This window comes from Protopterus annectens, chromosome 16.part0, assembly GCF_019279795.1.
Source record: "Protopterus annectens isolate FY-2018-M chromosome 16.part0, PAN1.0, whole genome shotgun sequence".
NCBI classification, from domain to species: Eukaryota; Metazoa; Chordata; order Ceratodontiformes; family Protopteridae; genus Protopterus; species Protopterus annectens.
Window position 1 is genome coordinate 776386853 of NC_056750.1, and position 20856 is coordinate 776407708.

General features: G+C 40.9%; 1 protein-coding gene across 1 annotated transcript in view; it reads right to left on the reverse strand.

Moving 5' to 3' along the window:
* TMEM203 (transmembrane protein 203) overlaps window positions 1-19520 on the reverse strand; it is a 35411-nt gene extending 15891 nt beyond the window's left edge. The window contains exon 1 of the mRNA XM_044057791.1: window positions 19271-19520. The gene's annotated coding sequence lies outside the window, so the exon portion shown is untranslated. The remainder of the gene's footprint in view (window positions 1-19270) is intronic.
* Window positions 19521-20856: the final 1336 nt, after the last annotated feature.

A 20856-nucleotide genomic window follows, 5' to 3' on the forward strand; every position in this document is an offset into this window, starting at 1 on the left:
AAGTTTGAAATTATGGGAAGTGAATAAGAGACAGAAGCCTCAACAGCAGCCTTAATACTGTAATACATACAATGGAACAGCACACAATTTGGTTTTACTTAAAGGTAAACAGTGCACATTTTTAGGGCTAAAAGGCAACATTTTCTGAAAGTATAGAATACAGAGCAATCTGTGTAAATAGCAACTCAGGCTGTAACATGCACGTTCGCATGGGAAACTTTAGATTATCTTATGCCTGTGGGTGTAGATGCCGATTTGGGGCGGTTTTTCCTATCTGGAAGATAAAACTTCATTTGCTGAAAATGTACATAGTTTTGTGCATTGGATGTAAATTACTAGGGGATGGTGGTGTTCTGAGAATGTATTTTTTTGTTCAATGGTTTTTATTAAAGGAAAAACTCTTGAGAAATGTAGCACAGGTTCAAATGGAGATAAGAAAGAATTGTTTGAAAGATCAGCCTACTAACATTTGTATGTGCACGCACGACAAAAGTCTGAAATACAGACTAAATAAAACTACATGTACTATACATGAGAAAGTACCATAATAGCTTCTCTATCCATTATAACTTGGAATGTAAACGGCCTTACAGGTATATACAAAAATGGAAAGAGTACTGAATTGTATTAAGAAATGCAGAATGCAAACAGTAATGCTGAATGAGAAATCTGGAAAGAAGTGAGCATGTGAATTTGATAAAGAATTTCAAGCTGGATATACAGCAAATTATCAGGGACAAAGGAAAAAGGGGAGTAATAATACTGCGTTTAATGGGCTCCAATAGTGACAGAAGAGGAAAACAAATGCAATAATCGTAAACTCATGGTAGTAAGGTGCTACTGGTATGGGAGATGAGATTATTCTGGCATGTACTTGTAGTCCATCAAAAACTGGCATCATGGAGCTTAAGAACATTTCTTCCAAAATTATCCACTTTCAGCAGGAAAAATTAAAAATAAATGGGCACTCTGGGACTTTATTTGCAATAGTGAGGATGTATCAGGAGGACCTACAAGGGAAAATATAAGAGTGTAGAGTTCGGAACAAAATTTTATGAAAATATTTGCTAGGGAATATGTAAATTCAGTAGTATGAACTCTGACAGAATTTACATGTTATTCCCCAAGGTACAACTCATCTAGACTGGACAAGGTTATATTTCATAGGAACATTTGCATTTAAGTGAAAGCTTCCCTAAACATCTAGTAACTATTACACATTACGTGGCAATAAAAAACATAATAAAATGCAGGGTTGTTTTTGTGTCTTTCGGCTTTTCCTTGTTAGGGGTCGCCACAGCGGAACTCCGGTCCGCTAATGATTGGCAGTGGATTTTTACATGCAGAGTTGCCAGCCCTGATGCCCAACCTTCAATTAAGGCATGCCCATTCACGCATGTCTCCACACACAAGACGCTCCAACTGGGAATTGAACAGGACAACTTCTTACTGTGAGGCGACAACGCTACCGCGGCACCACTAATGAAGTAAAAATGAAAAATAAAAATGGGGCTCAATACAAGTTTTAATGAGGGGAATACAAGTGTTAATAATGCTTTTGATGCTGAATATGTTAACAGCAATGGTGTGAACCTCCATTTAGGGGTTGCCCTCAAGAGGTCAGGGAGAATACATAATCAGAAAGACCAAAACTCCAATGTGACTGGGAACAACCAAGTGACTTTTTCCAATCAATACCGCAACCAGGGGAGGACCAGAGGGGCGAGATGGCAATTGAAGTGGCTAATGAGTTTAATGATGAGAATGATATGCAAGCTGTGTGCCAAATTACTTACAACAAACACTAGGATTTTAAAATGTATAATTCAGGTGGTCATTCTGTCACCAAAGAATGGGCCAGTTTGTTTCAAAAAGGCTTGAATTTTGTCCCAAGACAGAATGGGAATTTAGAAAGGGCCCTACTAAATCTTAAAAACTTTTCAATTTGCCCTTAAAGGTGAGGAATTGACATATACACTAGTGTTGTTAACCCACCTCTACATCCTGTTGTATACCTATATGAGATGTGAGAGTACGACATCAGAAATTTATTTCATAAAAAGGTGGATGTGGCACCGAATCTTAGTGACGAAGAAACCAGACTCGTAAAGAACACTGTAAACAACAACGCTATTAGGTTTATGAAACCCGACGGGGGGGGGGGGTCTAGTTGTGATGGTTCAGGAATTGTATGTAGACAAAATGTTAACATTTTTGTTCAGTGATGACTATGAGGAGGTATCCCTAAATGAGCTAAACATTGCCTATAGACAAATAGATTATATTGTAACAAATCATTTAACACTATCAAAGTACTAACAGTGAATTACATTTCCTCACAAAGACCAGCCCTAGGATACCCACTATCTTCGGGATACCGAAAATTCAAAAGATTGTGGTAGACCCCCCTCACTTAGACCCACTGTGGATGCTAAAGCATCTAAAACTTTCACAATGATGAAATTTGTGGATTTTCAATTAAAAGGGACCTTAGATAAATTCCAACATATATTAAACAATTCATGGGATTGTTTAAGGAAAATTAAGAGGGAAATGTACTCTGATGATCTTATTTTTGTTACCATCGATGTGAAGGACCTTTTTAGTGTCATCACCATGATAGTGGAGTTGAACTATTTTATGAATTTCTGTCAGAATACAACCTTTGAGCACACACCGATTCTAATGCTGAGGGTATTAATGGAAATGATCCTAGAGAACAACTTTATTATATTTGACAATCAACTGTTAAGAAAAAAACTGGGGTAGCAATGGGGGCTGCATGAACCCCCATTTTTGCCAACATGGGAAACTACTACCATTTTCCATTCTGACCTGTTCCAATTTTGTAAGTTCTATGGTCAATACCTAGATGATATTCTAATCTTTTGGGAGGGTACACGGGAACAGTTGGATGACTTGTGTGTTCCTACATTCTAGTACCCCCTTTTTGAGGTTCACCATGGAGACACGTGAACAGATGGTGCACTTTTTGGATATTTCTATACACAAAGATAGAACTTATCAGGATTTCACATAGACATTGCATAGGAAACCTACCTATTCTAACATACTGTAACACAGTGTGCACACCCCATTCAATCAAAAAAGATAATTAGTAAAAGGTCAATGTGTACTGTTAGCCCATATGATTAGTGATATCAACACATTTGAGAAAGAAAGGGACATTCTGAGAGATATGTTGGTCAAGAGGTGTTATCCACTTATGTTTATTGACCCAACATTAGATGGGGTTACCAGGAAGAGAGTAAGTGGACATTTTTATCCCCTATTAGAAACAGATGAACAAGAGACAAGTGTAGAAAATACAACTCTAGTTGTTAATACTTCAAAGCCGTACACAAATACTATAGTATTAACCTTCAACCTACAGTTTTATGACATTAAGGAGATTAATAAGAACTGGGCTGTATTTGGGATGGAAAATGAACATCAGAAAAAAGTGGGAGAAAGACCGGTAATTACATATAAAAAAAAGACGTGCCTGAAGAGCTTACTAGAGAGAAGTAAAGAGAACATCCACAACACAAGTGGGATGAGAAAATGTGGGCACAGTCCACAATGTCACCTAACTCGAGGGAGAAATTGTTCATATCCTGGGATTTGGTGATATCAGGTTAAAACACAAATGTAGTTGTTATAGTAAAAATATAGTTTATACAGCTGTATGTCAAAGCTGTGGACATTTTTACATAGGTAAGACTATTAATGCATTTAGGAGAAGAATCTACCAGCATGGGTATGACATTCAAAAAGGTAATATGAACAATGCCTTGGCGAAACATATATTAGAACATCCCGGGCATCAATTAAAGCTTTCAGTCCTTGATCGGCATCGATTTATGCTTGGAACATAGAGAATTAATGTGGCAGTTGAGAGTTAACATCTCCCAACCCCCTGGATTTAATTATATGGTGTCTATTTCTAGTATTTTGAAAGTAAAAGCAGGATACCATTTATAATTTAAAAACAATTCATTTTTTATCTTACTTCAAGTTTTTAATTATTATGTATGAAGGTTTATATGTGAGTTTGTAAGAAAGTATTTTAAGGGGTGTATTGCAGCTTGCAAATATTTCAGGCATATCATATTAAAGCATACATTTTTATTCACAGAGTTGTGTGTGTCAAAAATTAGCTAAACAGGTACAAGGCAAAATACAACACACCTTTAAGAAGCACTTTAGATTGTTACTTGAGGTTAGTTATGTGATTGAGTTCTTACCACTTTTTTTATTCTGAAGTCGTCAAAAGGTTTATTACAGACAAAAGTGCTCAAAGTTTGAAGTCTAGTCATCATGGTGTCTTCTTTGTGCTGTTTAAAAATGAAACGCTGGCTTTTCCCCCCATCTACCTATTTAAAAAGAGAGGAATTTAAAGGTATGGACAATGGAAATTACTCAGCACTTATTAGGGAAGATAGAAATGTCTTCAGAAGAAATAGCTAAGCAATGGGATAAAATGAAAATGGATTTTAAAAACAGGAGAGACATAAGAGAGAAAGAGCTATAGTCAAGTAATAGGAATTATTTAGGAGACTGACAAAAGGTTAAAGTCTTGCTGAACAAGGGGGATATCACAGAACAAGAAGTGCACCTGCAGAGAGCTAAAGACAAAATAAAGGGATTACATGAGTATTATGCATGAATTTAGAAAGCCTGCTGTTAAATTATTTTCGATAATCCTACAGCACAAAAACTTTTAGTACAGGGACTAAAGCAACAGAAAGTAGAAAGGGTAGTTGCCAATTTAGGAAGCCTATGCCAAGAAAAATAACTAGAGTCTATTGAATTACTGGAGGTACTCTGGAAAGGTTATGAAAATTTTATAAAGCAGAAGAATACAGAAAATGACTGTGTATAAATGAAATATTTATGGAAGTAGAGGAAGATGAGGCTCAACAACTAAGAAATAAGACAGCAGTGGATGAGATTAAAATGGTGATGCAGGAGTCTCCATGAAGAAATGGTATTCCTGTGGAAGTTAGAATGGAAGAAAGTGAAACATCTGGGAGATGATTTTATTTAATTGTACTTCAAAGGAAAGCATTAGTATTTTGGAAAAAGCTGTGGTGGCTGTAATACCCAGACACAGTAATGACCCATTAGATTCAGCCTCGCAAACCAGTTTCAATTTTAAACCATGATTATACAGTATTTATGCCTACACTATCTAAAAGAATGGCAAAGGTTTGCCAAAATTGAAAGATATGAATCAATGTGGTTTTGTAGAGGGGAGTCAAACATCTGACAATAATAGAAAATGCAATGATTCAGAGGAAAGCAAAATGTTGTTGGCGGGTCTTAATGAATAGAAAGCATTCAAAAGAGTAAGCTTATGAGTAAGGCAATGGAAGCATTTGCATTCCCCAATACAATAAGATTAATTAAGAGGCTATCTAAAGGATCAGTGTCAAAAATTAAATGCGGGGGGAGGTCCTCTGTTATAAGCTGGGTTTGAACAGAGGAACTAGGCAGGGGTGTCTTCTTTCCCCTTCAATTACTTTATACATGCAGTTACTGGCAAAGAAAATAAAGAGTCTCAAAAACTCAAGAACACAACTGATATGGTAATCAAGTAAGATTTGGTTATATTATGTTGTACTAGATAAAAACAAAAAATGACATCTTGGTAATGTGGAACATTTTGAAACAGTTTCAAGTCTTTTCACGCTATAAAATTAATGAAGATAAAAAAGGCTAGATTTATAAATTATATACCCACTCATGACTGTTCAACAATACCCATATTTATAGGGACATGAAAAGAGGACGCATTTAGGATTATGTATTAAAAAGGCTTCTGTTATGGCAGCTAAAGATACTTGGGAATAGACTAAACAAAAGATTGTATGACGCTCTTCCTTACAGCTATAGATATAAGAGGGAAGCAGTGAAAATGTTAGAGTACCTTTAAAAATATGCCTTCTGTATGTAAAACTAATCAACCAAAGGAACACTATGGACAACAATTAATAAAGACTTAAAGGAATCTACCTGGCTGGGAAAGAGGGCAACAGGTAAGTGGGATAAGTTGATCCTCCCGACAGAAAAATGTGGTTGAAGAACTATTATAGTGGTACACAGTTAAGGCTCATACCCGTAACCCAAACGGAAGAATATGACTCAAAGTGGAAAGAGATGGTGATGAAGCAGGGAACTATCATTTTGGATGCTGATCCTCAAGGAAAATCACCACCACCACGACACAGATTATTATATATTTATGAAGTTGCAGAATGTATTGAAGAACTAAGCCAACCCATGAATGCAGAAAAGAGATTTTGCCAATAGGGATGACTGCAAGTAGGGGTACAAAAAAATAGGCAAAAGGGGGCTGTACTTAACTGGAGAAAACTGGCAAAGGAACCAAGGTATTGAGAGCAAATAACTAGAGGGGAAAAAGTAATACAAGCAGTACAAGGTTAAAGAGGTTTGGACTGCAGGTTAGAGAGACTGCCCTCCTATCAGGGATTGAAATAGGAGATAAGCAATAGAAAGGGATAGAGGAGTGATAAGTGAAAGACCTACTCTGGCAAAGTTTTTACTTGAATCTAGTACAGGAGCTGCTGTTAAAAAGTGGATAATTAGTAAGTTATATAAAACAGTGCATGATAACTAAAAGAATCAGAGGAAGTTAGGAAAGATTGTCTGCCTTCCATAAGGATCAATGGGAGGACATATGTATGGCTCAGAAGTATGCAAGAAAGTCTAGGTGGTTTAGGATTTTCACTCTGAAGTGTATGCATAGACATTTTATACCCAGAGCAAACTTCAAAGAATTTTTCCTCAGGTAAACAGTAAATGTTGGAGGTGTGATGGGGAAGAAACAGGTAACCGACATGTCATTGGGACTGTAATGAATTGGCAGACTTAAAAGTCCCTGCAGAGTATTCTGTCAGAAATATTGGGGAAGCAAATGGCTGAAACTAAGGAAATTATTTCTTTTGAGCTGGGACAAAGGATCTGAACTGCCTAGACGTAGAATCAAAATTTAAAACAACTGCATTAAAAGTACTGAACACTGCAGAAGAAATACAAAAGTGAAAGAGGTATCTTTAAAAGTAAAGAGAAGGAGCAAATTACAAAACAAATGGAATTTGTGAGAATACATGCAGAATAATGTTCAGGAGTGAGGTTTAAGGGAAAGCAGAAACGGAGTGATTTTCGTAACACTGGATTGAAATACTTGTTATAAAAAAGAAAACACGTAATGTATAATGTGTACAAAAGGAAAAAAATGTTAATATGGTTTGTCTTCTTTTCTATTAATATATCTGTGCCTCCTATATTGTTTTAAGACTGACATTTTAATAAGAATGTTAAAAAAATGTTCTTAAAACTGATAGATGTTTATGACGGGGGAATATGTACTCCAAATAGGCTTTAATAACAAACAACACAAGCATGAATTCCTTGGGGTGGGGGTGGTTCTGGAGCAGTCTACGGGGACGGCAAGGAGGCAGAAGAAAAACGGATTTAAATTTCAATGGGTAATCACAGTGTGTGCTCCTTGTACAGTAAAGCTCTACAGATTCAAAATTGAAGAAACTCCTTCTTGGAAGCTTGCAAGAGATTGACTGGTTACAGTTTTAATGCACTTGTTAAATGGTATGATTACATGCTTACTAGAGATTCAGGTTGACACAGTCTTGTCAAGAAATTACACTGAAAAAGATGTTATGTACTCATCATAACGTTCCATCTGAGTAGTTGTACTTCATTTGTCTTCAACCTGTGGCATACGGATCCGTATCGCATCCGAGCCGGAAAATATTACTAGCATCAGCTCAGAGCTCCAGACTCCTCCCCTTACTCATAATGCACTTCCCAACTGCCTTCCATCCCCAGACCGAGTTTGCTGAGCTTACTTCGAACCCGACCTACTAACATATTTGTGATCTATACTGCAGCCTGTAGGCTGAACATGCACCAAGGTCCGGGAGGAGGGAGGGAGGGACGGTTGAAGACAAATGAAGTACAACTACTCAGATAGAACGTTATGGCGAGTACATAACTTCTTTATCTGAAGTAGTTTACTTCATTTGGTCTTCAACCTGTAGGACAGAGTCCCCAGCTACTAAACTCCTGGGTGGCCCTCATGGAAGAATATTCCGGAGCACCGCAGAGCCAAAGGATGCTCTCCTTCTATAAGTCAAATCCAATTTGTAATAAGAAATAAACGTACGAGATGAGGACCAAGTAGCTGCAGAGCAAATGTCATCCAAAGACACTAGACCAAAAAGCTGCCGACGTAGATATGGACCTAGTGGAATGAGCTTTAACCTGACCTAGAGGAGATATGCCTTTGTCCTTACAGACCTGCCGGATGCATGAAGAAATCCATCTACCTAAAGTAACCTTGGAAATAGGTTTGCCCAAAAGGGTCTAAAGAACGAAACAAACAATTGATCAGATTTACGAAGATTTTTTGTCCCGTCTAAATAGAACCGTAACGGTCTATGAACATCCACAACATGTGTAGCTTGTATTCCATCCTGTTGGTAAAATTGGGAAAAACACAGGCAAATCTATAGTCCGATTGATATTAACTGGTGACGCCACCTTAGGAAGAAAAGATGGGCTGGTTCGAAGGGAAACTCTGTTTTTATGAAAAATCAAGTACGGAAATTTGATGGACAAGGCCTGTAATTCCGAAACCTTTCTAGCAGAGGTAATGGCGACCAGAAAAGCTGTTTTCCATGACAGAAATTTTAGATCTGCAGTTGCGGCAGGCTCAAAAGGCAGAGCGACCAGAGCTTGGAGAACCATAGTAAGGTCCCACGGGGGGGACATGATCTTTGACCCGGGGGGGGGGGCATAGCAAAAAGGTGCCTTTGATAAAGACTTTACACAGTCTAGAAGATGCCAAGGATGCAGAATTCTTGTGCACATGAATATGAGAAATGGCAGCCAAATGAACTTTGATAGCAGAAGAACTAGCTCCATGCTGGAAAATATCAGCCAGGAAATCAAGAACAGTGGAAATGGGAGCCGTGAAAGTATCTAAACTCCTATGAGAGGCCCAGAAAGAAAAACATTTCCTCTTGCTGCGATAAACCTTTCTGGTTGAAGACTTATGAGCAGCTACCAAAATAGACTTTACTGAAGAGGAAAGTCCGGGAGTCCTAGCAATCATGGGAACTGGAGCAGCCAAGCCATGAGCTTCAGGCTGTCCAGACTGGGATGAGGCACCCCCGATGGGTGTGAGATCAGATCCTGAATGGGATCTAGGATCCAAGGTGGAGCCAGAAGGCGAGACCAAAGGAAGGTAAACCATACCAGACGAGGCCAGAATGGGGCAATGAGGATCACCTTGCTCCCCAGTCGACAGGCTTTCTGCAGAAAACTCAGAATGAGGGGAACTGGAGGGCAAGCATACAGAAGACCGGGAGGCCAAGCATGAACTAGAGCGTCTCTGGGGAACTCCTCCGGCAGGGGGTTCAGAGCAAAAAACCTGCTGCACTTCACGTTGGAAGGGGATGCGAAGAGATCGCAGCAAGGTTGACCCCACTCTCTGAAGATCTGATCCGCTACTGACAGATTCACAGACCACGCGTAAGGCATCAGAATGGTCTGACAGCCTGTCCGCTAGAATGTTGGACAATCCCGGAATGTGCGTTGTGATGAGAAAGCGACCAGTGGAGATCGCCCATTCCCACACTCTCATGGCCTCGCGACAAAGGGGGTAAGATCTGGTCCCTCCTTGTTTGTTGATATACCAGACTGACATGTCTGACTGAATGGCGATGAAGAGGAAGAAAGGCATGAAGGGCCTGCAACGCTAGAAGGACCGCCCTCATCTCTAGGACAGTGATGTGCAAGCTGGTCTCTATGGGGGACCACAGGCCTTGGACTGTCCTGCACGAACAATGTCCTCCCATCTGAGTTGGGAGGCATCTGTGGTCACTGTGGTTTGGACTGGAACAAAGGGTCGTCCCTCCAAAATGTCTGGAGAGCTCATCCACCATATGAGGGACGACCGACACACTTGACTTAGGTGGATGGGATAGGTTAGTGGTAATTCCAACAGGGACCACTGAACCACTACAGTCCACTGAAGATTCTGCATCTTTAGCCGAGCACATGCAAGAAGAGTTATGGTCGCCGCCATCGAGCCTAGAGCCCTCAACATTGACTCCCGAGGCGTGAATGGTAAATCAGGGAGACATGCATCCCGAGGTTTTGAACCCTCTCTGAGGTCAGGAACACTTTGCACTGGTGTGCGTCTATCCTGGCACCAATGTAGTCTATTACCTGTACAGGCTCTAGTAGAGATTTGGATGTGTTGATTGTGATACCCACACTCAGGGCAAGTATCAGAACGTAATCCCTGGTTTGGGAAAGTAGATGCCTGGTGGGAACAGTGAGGAGCCAATCGTCCAGGTAGACCTGAATCCCCTCAGGTGAGCCGCTACAACCACCATCACTTTGGTAAACACCCTGGGGGCTGTGGTGAGACCAAATGGTAGGGCTCGAAATTGATTATGATTGGCCCTTAGCCAGAAGCGGAGGAACCTCCTGGAGCTTCTGTGCATTTTTATGTGATAGTAAGCATCCTGGAGATCTGACGAGCACATCCAGTCGCTCTCTTGCAGGTATGGCATGGACTGTAGTGTGACCATCCGGAATTTCTCTTTGGCAACTGACAGGTTCAGGGTAGAGACGTCCAGAATGGGCCTCAAGTCCCCCATTTTCTTTGGCACCAAAAAGAACCTGGAGTTAAAGCCCGATCCAAACTGATCTGGGGGGACGGTTTTGATGGCTCGTTTTCCTAGCAGCTTGGAAATTTCCTGTGCTGCTGCCTCCCCCTTTGTAAGGGTGGAACGTCCAGGAGGTGTTTGGGAGATATGGGGCAACCCACGAAGGGGATAGAATATCCTCTGGATATTATTTGAAGCACCCAGCGGTCCATTGTTATAGACTCCCATGCTGCTAGGTGCAAGGACAATCGTCCCCTGACTGTCTCCAAAGTAGAGCAGCCGGGCAACCCCTCAGGGTTGCTGCCCGGGTCTGAGAATGGTTCGAGACCCGAAGTTTCATGGACCCCCACGGCCTCTGGGCCGGCGTCCATTCTGTCCCCCTCTGCCTCTAGGGGAAGAAGAGCCCCAAGTGTCCCGGGAATACTGAGACTCCCGGAACTACATCTTCTTTTGCCCTCTCTGGTTCAGGAAAAAGACCTTTGAGGGTTAAAGAAGCAGATCCCGACGGCAGACAGTGTCTTCCTGTCCTTCTCACTCTGGACTAGTGTCTCCTTAATGGTCTTACTGAAAAGTGTTGAGTCGTCATTAGGGGCAGTGGCAAAGGATGCCTTAAAGGGTTCAGTAAATTGGCACAACCGGAGCCAGGCATTATGCCTCATGGACTCACCGGACCCAGCAGCCCTAGCCGCTCCTTCCATAGCATGGGAGAGGAGGCACATGGATATATTTGATACCACTTTCAGAGTGGCCATTTTCGCGGAGAATGAAGTCTTGTCCTCCTGCGACTTGAACTTGGGTGGAGACTCCTCCAGCTCCTTTACTAGGTCGCATTGGAGTCTAGTGACATGGGCCAAGTAATTCAGTACCCTGATCGAAAAGGTAGCTGAAGCATACACCCGTTTCCCTAGGCGGTCCATCATCCGTGACTCTCGGTCAGGAGGGTGGAATGAGGAACTTTCCTGAGATAGTTCCCTCTCCGGGGCTGCTGCTACCACCATGGTGCCACTGGGGAGTCCTTGTTCCAGGAAGGCCTGTCAATAGGGTGACAAACCCTTATTGTGGCACTTGGGGATCAGCTCCACGGTATCTGGTTCCTTCCACGCCCGTGAGGTGATCAAATCCACTAAAGAATCCGTGAGAGGGAACACAGGAAGTAGACAGGCCCATGCCGAAAGCATCCAGGAACAGAGACTCAGAGGAGGGCTTGGGGGTAGACCAACCTCCCATCTGGTGCAGGATCTCCATGATGTCGCCAAAGAAGACATCCTCGGGAGGTGATCTTACTGAGCCCTCCCCCTCACCTAAATCTGTGTCCTCGGTTAGGGACTCAGGGAAGTCCAAGTGCCTCCTCTTGCACATATGCTTACGAGGCACATCTCCAGTGGGGCTCTCAGGGGAGCGCTAGAAAGCCATCTGCTCCTCCAGTTGAACCGTCTGGAGCTCATTGGGCATGGGCTGTCCCTCCGGTAAGACAATGGGGACCATAGACAGAGCCAAAGGGGACTGGGCTGAGTCCGAGGGGGCGGTCAGGGGTCTCGATCCGATGGAGAGGACCCTACCACATCGAATGCCAAAGGAGAGTGGACCTCCTGGGAAGCTAATAAGGAGGCCGGTCTCCCCGGGTCCGTGAGAATCGGAGGTGGACCAGTAGAGGACAGAGCTCTGGCCTGGCCAGACAACGAGAGAGCCAATGGAAAAGGTTCCACTCCCTCAGATACAACACCCAGGCTCCAGCTCCAGGAGAGTCTTGGATTCGACCTGCTCCAGGCAGCTGTCGAGGAAACAAGGACTGTCTGCGCCGAACCCCTGACCAAGGCCAACCTTGGATCCAAGAACTCCTCAGCCAAAGGTCAGTTCAGGGAAGGAGAAATGGGTTGAAAAAAAAAAAAAAAAAAAGAAGCGAGCTCCCCCCTCCAGAGGGAGGGGGGCTGGCAAGGCTCCCATCTGGATCTGTGTACGGATAAAGCACATCATCTTATCCAGATACATGCCCAATAAGGAGTGGGTCGATCGTGACAAGGCCACGGACTCCGAACTGGCAGGTCAGGAACAGTGGCCCGGGAGACTGGACGTGCCTCCTCCAGCTCTGGGGAGAACCTTGAAGACTGGAGCAGAGGGGAGTCACAGATCCTTGCTGATTTGCTCGGGGAAGCGAGGTTCGGGGACCTCTTCCTCTTTTCCTTAGTCTTACTCTCTCTTGCGTTCTCTACCTCTCCTCTGCTCCACTACCACAGGCTTAGATGCAAGAGTTTGAGTCCCAGCCTGGGAGGGAGGGGAGGCCAGAGGAAGAGAAGCGGGATAGGCAGTCACAGCAGCCGCTGTGACTGAAGCCGAAGATGAGGAAGGAAAATCAGTAGCAGGCAGAAGACCTTTGAGGGCCAACTTGGCCTTACCCACACAAATGGAGCAATCCACACTAAGGTGGGCCACACCTAAGCACAACACACACAGTGTGGCCATCCATGGTGAGAGTTTATGGCCACACTCTGTGCAGCGCTTAAAGACAAGCTTTTCAGCCATCCTACAAGACAAGAAAGAAGCCTTAAAAACAGGCAAAAACTTTCTTCCTTTAGGCTAACAGACACACACCCACTCACCACACTAGACTAGAGACAACACTAAAGGAGGGGGGGGGCACCACAGACAAACTACTCTTACTAAACAAACATACACGACACCAAAGCGATGGGACACCAACTTAACTTGGCTAAAAGAAATAGGATTTTTTTTAAGATTTGTAGTAAGTCACCCACTGCTAGCCGGAGCTCTGAACACATGATGTGTAACAAATCGCAGCAAACGAGATCTGGGGATGGAAGGCAGTGGTGTATTATGGGTAAGGGGAGGAGTCTGGAGCTCAAAGCTAATGCTAGTAATAATTGCCAGCTCAGATCCGTATCCCACAGGTTGAAGACCAAATGAAGTAAACTACTTAAGATCTGTACTTTAGCAATATAAAAGGACAAGAAATGCGCATAGTTTTTAAGAATTCCTTAATTGCTTGATTTTTTGGGAAAACCAACAAATCTTTCTGCAGATAAATATCAAAGTAAAGGGGTAATTCAGTACAGATACGGCATTCATAGTTTCAAGGAATGTAAATCGAGTTACCAACCAGATTAAGAAAGCGCACATTTTTTTCCATATACAAGAAAGACTAAATCTCTACTAGTATGTTTGCAGATGAACCAAATATTGGAGCCTGAACATAAACTATGAAAGCTTGGTAACTTGACATTGTTTTTCTTTTCCTCCAATATAGAAAAGTCATAATGTTAAATAGGAGAGGATCTTCTTTTAATGTCAAATGGGTCTGGCAATATAAGGAGGTATGATGTGTCTTTCCTCCAATATAGAAAAGTCATAATGTTAAATAGGAGAGGATCTTCTTTTAATGTCAAATGGGTCTGGCAATATAAGGAGGTATGATGCGTCAAAATCCTGGGCAGTCTGCTGAATAGAGAACAGACTCATTAACCTGCATCTGTCAGAGCTACCATAACTTAAGGTGCTGAAATTAATAAGGGAAGGCTCATATGTTGGGAGAGAATTACCATAGTGGTGGTGGGGGATGACTGAAAGTTAGTTTTTGAACCAGATGAGGTTCACAATGGTCCAGGGAGATTCTGCACTCCCTATTTGGGCACATTAATTGGCAGGTGTCTGCCAACATTTGAGCTGGTCACAAACAAGGCACTTCACCTGAACAATCAAATATGTTTTCTTCACCTAGATTTCATACTTACAAAAATGATAAATTATTTAAAAAAATCTGTATATAATGAGTGCAGAGTATACTCACCCAGTGTTGTCAGATCACATGGTCTACAAATTACTTCTGGATAGGTTGAGAGAATTTTTTACTATAAAAGAAGGGAGTTTATACAGCAAATTACCAAGTTGTTTCAGAGAGGCAGGTAGCATGTCTAGACAATACTGTTGCAAATTCAACTGCCCGAAAAGTAGTATTAGTTAGGGTGGCTAATGTCTTACATTGGGTAAAGGGTATGTTAATCAAATGTTAAACAGAGTTACCTTCAGCAGGAACTACTGCAGACACAGTGTAATATTTTATGGGGATAGCGCAGGGCAGCAACACACATGAAACGTGTTAGGGAGAGAAAAGAACATCTCACAAAATATAAAACAGATCATTAAAACTGAAAGATATGTAGATTTCCCCTTCCAGCCAAACATTTCTGGACCTCTGAATGAGGCAGCAAATTGATAAAAGAATGCTACACAAAATAGAGTTAGAATTGTGTCAAGTTTTAGAGGCGCCAAAGGAGATTCTGGCAACCTTTGCCTATTGTTTAATTAATCTACACTATGAAAAGAAGACGAGTAAAGCTGCAGTGAATGAAGTTCAACATTACTTTGCACCCTTGTCTTGCTGAAATAATAGTCTATGGTGTTAAAGACATTACAGTGGAGGAGGTAGCAGATGCTATGAAGTGCCTAAAGAAAGCTAGAACCCTGAGAGAGGTGGGCTGCCTTCAAAGCTTATTAAGTTAAAGCTCCCATTCAATACTTATGAATGAGGTGGACAGATGTTAATTAGGAACCTTGCAACAATGATTAATTGAACCCTGAGGGAAAGGAGGGAAAGAAGGGAGGAAAAAAAAAAAAAAAAAAAAAAAAAAAAAAAAAGGCCAATATTACCGTTAATCTTTAGCAAGACAAGGACCTTTCCCTGAGAGCTTCCTACCAGCATATTTCAATTTTAAATCAGGATTACAAGCAATTTTCAAAAAGACTGACTGGGACAATCTCCCTCCTTATTCCTCTGGATCAAACTGGATCTAGCCCAGAGAAGTTCTTCTACATGTAAACTGATAAATTCAAAGCCAGACTGGAATGTGCGGACAGAACTCATGCATGAAGTAAGCAACGACATTGTGTTAAAGCTGTGTGCGTGCATGTGTGAAAACTCAGTGATATTCTGCAGTAGTCAGTGACATTCTGCAATATGCAGGACAGCTGAGAGTTGTGCACAGCATAACTACCATCATACCTTGGCTTAAATGCCTGAAATAATCCAACTATTTTTAAAGAAACTGAACACACTGTTCATACCATTTTTAAAAATGAACTGCAACAAGTGTGAGGCTGCCAGCAGCTCAGCCCAGACACAACCTGCTGCACCATTGCCAAACGTAGCTTTAACTCCTTGAGAAGTAGAGCCTTATAAAAATAGTAAAACACCCAATGCAACATTGATTAGATGGTGATATAGTACTTGAGGGCCTCACCAGATGTGCAGTGGCAAGCCCCGCCCAAAACCCACCCCCGTACTGTTTTGTAATCGGGCACTAATGAATATGTATTCCCTCGAAGAATCCTAATACACCGTCCAGCTTTTAGTACGTGTCTTGTGTTGTCTTAGAGAACAATAGTTTGTTCCTTATTTTAATATAAACAAAGAAACGTATATTTATTAAATAAGACATATTTCAGAAACTTTTTGTTCATGCATCTGGCTGTCTGAAAGTCTATTTTCTTTTAAATTAAACGGTAAACGACATGGTCGCTTTTTAAGCTAATGATTTAATCGTGAGATACATTTTTTTGCTCAAAATAAAGTATATAAGCTCACTTCTTATTCTTGTCCTGACCTAGGGATACCACCAGTTTTCCTTTAGGGTGGGCAGTCCCTTATTTGGGCAGGTGTGTCCTTGTCGGGGAGAGTGATATGAAAATGGCAAGTGTCCTTTTTTTCCTAAGTTCCCTTTTAGTCGACTAAAGCTATTATTTTTGTATTTGAATTGCTTAACCAACTAAAATTCTAAAAAAAAAAAAAAAAAAAAAAAAAAAAAGTGGGCTTTTTCTTTAGCAAAAAAGCTATTATTTTTGTATCTGAAACACTTCAAAATGTAACAAGCAACTAAAATTCTTAAAGAGTGTGCTTTTATTTTTAGCAAAAATAAGTCCATTTGTTTGCATTGTTTGAATACCATGTCAATCATGGCTCATTACATATGCAGACCTGGTAGTCAATCATTCGTGACATGCCCACTTCTGCACAAAACGCAACGCGAGGCCTTCAAGTACAATATTGCCGATTAAATGCATTCACATTCTGTTTTGTAATCTAATGTGCTTTTTATCCTACCACGACTGAAACCCAGGAAGAAAAATAAAGCAAGTCTCTGAAAAAGCCTGCATGCTTCAGTATTTCCAGTTCTACAATGTCACATTAAGTCAACAGTGTTATGCTGGGGGCAGTGTTTCAGAAAAATAAGTCTCAGAATACTAACAGAAGCCCTGCCTCGATAGTTTCAGCCAGGAAATAAATTTCCTCAAAGTAAACACACAAAACAGTTGCTGCTGTGATGCATCATACTGCTATTGCAACATATGCAAAACAAAATCACAACGCTTAAAAAAAATGTAACATCACTTTAAGAAGCACAAAGGGTTTGGTCTGAATTTGCAACAATGGTTACAAACAAGTGTTGACCAGGAACATTCTGTCATGTGTCATACATACCTCAGGGTACCCAATAACTCTTTCAAAGCAATTTTGGGTTACCTTCTGAAAAGCTAAAGATTTTGTTTTATGAGCAGGAGGTAAGCTGGGGAAAAATTACACTGCACTCTTAGCTCTCTCAATAATACTGGAGGAACAGGATGTGGTATTAGTTAAAGATATTGCAATGAAGACAGCAGATGCTATGGGGTGCCTAAAGAAGCTAAAACCCTGAGTCTGGATGGTCTCCCAGTCAAGGCTTATGAAAGAGCAGAGTAAGAAAAAATTTGTGATCGTAACTAACTGAATCCTATGAAATCTCACTCAAGTCATGCAGACAGAGGTGATGACCTTATCAACAGACAAGGGGGTGTAGGACTACAGGATTATGAATGGCATGCAAAGTGCTCAATTCTACATTACTTAATATTTGGTGAATATCTCATCTAGAAAACATTGGTTTTGAACTTTGTATGAAAGGACTGGAAAGATGATGCAAGCTACAGGTGAGAAGCAAAGAGGTAATTAGGGACAGTGATAGTCTGAACAGCCTTAAAACCAACATTAACTAGGCATGTATAAAGAGATGCAGCTAACTGAGATGGGGAGAGAGTCCCTATAAAAAGGTCCCACTGTAGAAGGGAAGATATTGGACAGTCAAGTGCTTTGGTTACTGCAGTCTACCCCTAAAACAGTGTCCTGAGACACACTCCCAGCAAGAAAGCCCATCATGTGGACAGTTTTACAGCTCTTTACAATATGGAAACAGTAATCAAGAAAACATTTGATACTTTCTAAATTAATGTTTTCTACGTTCTGCTGTAGCACCGCAGAAAAGAAAAAATAGCCTCACTTGATTAAATCGCTGGTTGACATCAAAATCTCAGAAAAATTAGCCTCAACTGATTAAATCATTGGCTGACACCAGAAAGGGGCTACAGGAAATACAGTTGTGAATATTCTTTACAAAATGCTTACAGATGGGAGGGGGGACCAGAAACATTCAGGTTAATATAGGAAAAGAAACTAGTACTCCACCGGAAATATGGTGCATATTACCCTTTAGCACTTAGAGCTGCAATCATATTTGGATACTTTTGATTTTTTTTTAAGCCTGTTAGTGACACTCTAAATATTTTTACACTCCCTACTAGGTTTGCTAGCATATTTCCATCTCCTCAAAATGAGTCTTGACAGTGTAAAAATTTTTTTGGACATGCGCAAAACTGCAGATCTTTAGGTACGACTTGAATCAGGATATGGTCCAATATGAACATCATCGGTCTACCAATGATGCCGACTGTTGATGGGTTCAAAAGAATGTGTACTAGGCAATGCCAAATCATGACGGGTCTGTTAATTAAAAATAAATATATAAATAAAAACATCATCAGGAAATGGAAAAAAGCATTACCCCCTTATCTGCAGGAAACAACTGAGAGCAAGAAAAGTATCTGAAAATCGAGGAAAACAGAAGCGGCTCCTGTCTAAATGGACTTTTTAGCACTTCAAATAGAACTTACAGTATACAGTACAATAAACAGAAAGATTGGGTTTATGCTTACAGAAGCAAGTCACTTCAGCAGTGAACCAGAGCGTGCAATACAGATGACTTTCTTGGGCACAACATAAGACTTGGGTATCTAGTTAGAAACCGTGGCATGTAAATTTTTGACTGACCAAACTGGGTAACTCCATGTGACTATTGCTTCTTGCTTTACTACAGCATATGTTAAATGTTACTTACTCTTTACTTGAATTTTTTTTTGTATTAATGACTGTTAGCTTAAAATCCAAGTGATTTTAAAATGATATAATAACCGCATCCAAAACAAAACCTAGACTAAAAAACACAAGCATTTACTTTTAAAACCTAAAGAGCCAACATTAACGACAACCTTAAAATTCACGATGATTTTTTTGAAAACGTCTTCTCATTTTCATTATTAACGGTTTCAGAATCGCAACACACATGGGAAAGAGTAGGAGATGCTAGCAAACCTAGAATGTCTACGCTTTAACATTTTGGACTCACAGGAAAATTCCAGTTATACAGCTAAAGTAAAACACTACTTACTTCCTCCTTCACCAACTTCAAAACACCCAAAAAAAAGCACTTTGAGCACTCTCACTTGACTTTTAAATCACCCCTCGAATTCACTAGCCTTAAATGAAAAACGTTAATAAGTAAGTTAAATAACAGCAGACTATTTACTATAGAATGGCAGGCGTACAGTCGTGAAACCAACCAAGATACCGTCAAGTAATTCTGATGGCGTCGTGAAAAGCCGTATGGCTAGATTCATTTGGCTGAAGGGACTTACTGCAAGGGAAGCTAGACTGCTGCCTGGATTCCCTTGCTTGGAAAGGACATAGTTATTTAAAAAAACTGAGATAGTCTGGTGTAAATTCATACTTCTCAAGTGTACAGATTTTAGCAAATGTCCAGATTTTTGCCTTATATTTTTCGTCCGTTTTTCATAAAATTGCGCTTTCTGGCAAATTAGTGGTAGATTAAAGACTGAAGTTAGAAAATAATGAAGGCATTTGAGTTTCAGACTTCAAATCCATCATAAAATTAATTCTAACACAAATTCTATTATAGCAATTTTTTAAAGTCGTGTCCCTATTTTTGACCCCTTACCCCCCCCCCCCCCATTATGTCAGGCTTTGTCCAGTTGCGCTAAGAGTTTGAAAGGTATGTCGTGATGTTATATGCAAATGAGGCATGATTGACTGCCATGCCGGTTTGACAGTGACATCATGCATACATTGGTCCTGTTTTGTGTTAGTCTGTCGCCACTAGTGCTTTAATATTTTGTTTTTTAGCTACCCGTGTTCATAGCAAGTCTTAGGCATAGGCCAACTAGGCGGCAGCCTGGGGCGCTTTTCCAATATTTATTTGGTGTAGGTAGACCAGCATGGGGGCACCGGGTGGTGTGGTGGGGGGTGTTGTGCAGCCCTTTTGCCTAGGGCACCAGTTGACCTAAGGCGGCTCCTGCCAATGTTATAGCTCTTATGTAGGTATTGCGTTTTTACTGTTATCTTTTTAACAAAGACTGTAAGGCAGGGAACTGTTTTGATGCAGTCAGCTCACTGAATAGGGCTGAAAACTGGCCAACAGACACTACCAACAGTTGCATATTGGAACATTATGGTTATAAATTTTGTATGTACAATGTGTTTATTTTAAGCTCTATTAATTGAGCTTAGAGCGCAACTGTTGATGCTGTCCTGAATTTTGTCACTCATACCTCGCAGCTGTCCAGATTTTTTTCCTGGTATTTTTGGTTTGTTCTTCATAAAATTTGCAGTTTTCTGGCAACACACTGAGGATTACTCATTAAATAAAGACATATATTTTAGTTCTGGACAACATACCCTTCAAAAAACACAAGCTAACACAAACCCTGTTAGTCTAGCAACTTTCTAAGTGTTTTACAACACAATTAAAAGTCTGTCCCCACAGTGCAGAACAGGAAATTTACTCTTTTCCTCAATGTAGTGTGATCTCAGAGTTGGTATATTTAATTCGCAGAGAGTATGGGGGGTGCATGGGGGGCTTGCTCCCCTGCAGATACATAAAAAAATGCTTTCAATTATAGTCCTGTTTCTTTAGCATTAGGTAATGGTAGTCCCCCTTGAACTAACACGCTGAATACC